The following is a 3,176-nucleotide window of genomic DNA, read 5'->3' on the forward strand; positions in this document are numbered from 1 at the left end:
CGGTGATACGAGCTTGGAGGTCGTTTGATCTGAGATCCAATGCCATCTGAGCAGTCTTTGTGCTTGTAAGCAGTGGCCGAACTCTTTTGGGGCTTTTCTGCAAAAAACCATTCGAACCACCGAGGAGGTGTTGGGTCACAAATCCAACGCCTCCGAAGAGCTTGTATCACCAAAGCATCTAAGGTGTGGTAGCACATGATATTCTTACATACAGGAGAATATGATGTCCTCCTTCATCTTAGATGCTACGGTGATACGAGCTTTGAGGTCGTTGGATATGGGATCAAAGGGCATCTAAGTAGTTTTTGTACAAATTGTGTGCAATTCTCAAACTCATCAAGGTTTCCTGCAAAAATATTAAGACACATCATGTGAGCTGCTATATCTCAGATCTACAAGCTCCAAGCAACTCGTATCGGCATATAGCATCTAAGGTATGGGGGCACATGATATTCTCCCGGGGAGGAGGGGTGGGGGTGCACAACCAATCGGTGGTTGGGAGGGTGGGGACAAATATAATCTAAACAACCCTAAACAGAGCTCCACAATTTTATCTAAGGTCGAGGGGTTGACCCCCGACAATCATAGCTCCGCCTAAACACAACATTTGCATGTACTGTAGTACTAGACTTAATATTCATGTTTCAGTTTCATGTTCATTTTAAATATTGAACTGAGGACCATGGATGTCTTACATTTTACTCCCTTCCTTCCTAAATATTAGTCTTTTTAGAGGCTTCAAATGGACTGGCACATACAAATGTATATAGACATATTTTAGAGTCTAGATTCACTCATTTTGCTCCGTATGTAGTAACTTGTTGAACTCTCTAAAAGACTAATATTTAGGAATAGAAGGAGTATTTTTGAATTCGTGTCATACATGCATGGTTTGGAAAAATAGATGCACTATACTTATTGGATTGTTGTTGTGTTCGTGCGTGTGTGTCTCTGTGTGTGTGTGTGTGTGGTCATATGCTTGATACATACAAAGTTTTCTCACCTCCATATTGTTCATCTTTTAAATTTGAATTTGCATTGGAAAACTTACTAGGGATACCATGAAATGTGAAATCCACGTTGAGATCACTATATCACAAACTCACTCTAATTCAACAACTCGTCATAAATCAATTACAACGTTGAGATTAGTATTTGCAAGGAAAATACGGGTATTGTAATACACATAGATTCGTTCGGCAATTAAAAAGGTTCCTTTCGTATTCTCGAATGGTAGGACCCAACGGCGTACCAGCCAGACCATGGCTCGTTTTGATCCTAAAAAAACCGGGCTCGTGTCCTTCGGTGGCGTGCGTGGTATGCACATTAGGCAACCCCAACCAGTCGAGCCTCAGCGTTTCAAGTCAAAATATCCGGCGGCCAGAATTCCAGCCCTAGGAAATTCCCCTCATGTCCCCGGTCCATAATGACTACCGATGAACAATGGAGGGATGCTTTAGTAACTAGACAACGTTACCTACCGTGCCGAGCATAGTTCAATTCCCTCGGTCGCCGCTCGTCAAGGTCACCTGTCAACTGCGTTGCCTAGTACTACTACTACTACACCAGGATGAGCACAGAATTGAGCCCGTTTGTTCGTGCCTAGTACTTGAGTTAATATATCAGGCAATGCACTGGTACGGAGGGATTATCCTTTTACTCTACATATATAACTTGTCTGAAGTCTAACTAAGCAAAATGTTTGACCAAATCCTTTCTTAAGAAATACAACAGGACAGATGTATGGCTTGAAAATTTATTGCATGATGCAGGTTATGATATTGTTTCGAATCCTGGATCTTAAATTTCAGAAAATCCAAAAGTGAGCATAAATTCTTGAAACTAAGCATGGTCACGTGATATGGCACAAATATTACTTCGTAAGTTTTTTCTTCAATTTGAGACAAGCTGCTTATGACAAGTTGCACAAATGAAGAGCCAAGGTATTTTGGAACAAAGACCTGTCACGTTAAGGCGAACGCTTTCACTATTGAAACCGTGGGTGTTTACGTGCCGCCACGAGTCCCCGCTTCTCATCAGCAGGTGCCGTCTGAGCAAGCGTGTGAGTCAACGGGAGGCGTGCGAGCAGACTGCTGCACCGGCTGTCAGGGAGGCGTGCGAGCAGACCGCTGTGCAGGCTCACCGGGAGGCGAGCCCTTTGACCAGGCTCCGCCGCCCACCGTCTTCCCAACTGCTCCCACTTTTAATGTCGTCGGCGCCGCAGTTTAAAATGAACCCCGCACTACCCGGTATCGCTACAATCCTCTCTCTTCCTCTCCGATTCTCCTGTCGTCTACCTCCAACTAGCCTGACCTAAATGTACGCCATGCCGCATCACGATGGTCTGCCCTTAGTGTTCCAGTTTCTTGAGGAAGACACCCAGCCGGAGTCTCAAGAACATAAGGCGCTTTGGGACGAGCTTAAACTGGCCTTGCGGGAAGACGCCACGCCTGTCCCCGCTCCCGTTCCGGCTCCCGTCGCCCCGACTGCGCCAGCGCCCATCCCCGTGGCATTGATGGGCTGGGAGCCGCACATTGTCGCCGAGCTTGAACCCACGGGGTTCCACGAGGTCCCCGCCGACTTTCACGCGCCCGTGCACCTGCCAGCGCATGCGCCTGCGCGTGCACTGACGCGCACGCACGTGCCGGGGCCCGTGCACCTGCCAGCGCATGCGCCTGCGCGTGCACTGACGTGCGTGCCCGTGCCGGTGCCCGTGCATACGAATGTCTCCGCCGCGCCGTTGACAGCGCCTGTCCCCGCGCGGGTGCCAGTGCCCCCCTCAACGGCATGGATGGCCGCCGTCGACCGCTTCCTTGCACCAACGCCAGTCGCCTCCTCCCGCCAGTTGACTCGCTCCGAAGTCCAGAACATTTTGGCCTTCCTTGAAGCTAGGCCAACGTCCAGGAGTACGCCAACAACGGCGCAAGATCCCGCCGTCGCCGTCGGTCAGTGGCCCGACGACACACAGAGCACGGCAGAGGAGCCGCTTCCCACCGCGAGACGCCCCCGCCGCCGCCGCGTAATCTAAATTTGCCATGAAAAACGTTCAGATTGCCATGCCTAAAATCCGAATGTTTATCATTTCCGTTTATTTTATATCAATCATCGTATAACTTAAAGTCGGAGTCAGACTGAACGAAATGTATGGTTTGATCGATTGAATGTTCTGCTAGAGC

This window comes from Aegilops tauschii, chromosome 7, assembly GCF_002575655.3.
Source record: "Aegilops tauschii subsp. strangulata cultivar AL8/78 chromosome 7, Aet v6.0, whole genome shotgun sequence".
Classification (NCBI taxonomy): domain Eukaryota; kingdom Viridiplantae; phylum Streptophyta; class Magnoliopsida; order Poales; family Poaceae; genus Aegilops; species Aegilops tauschii.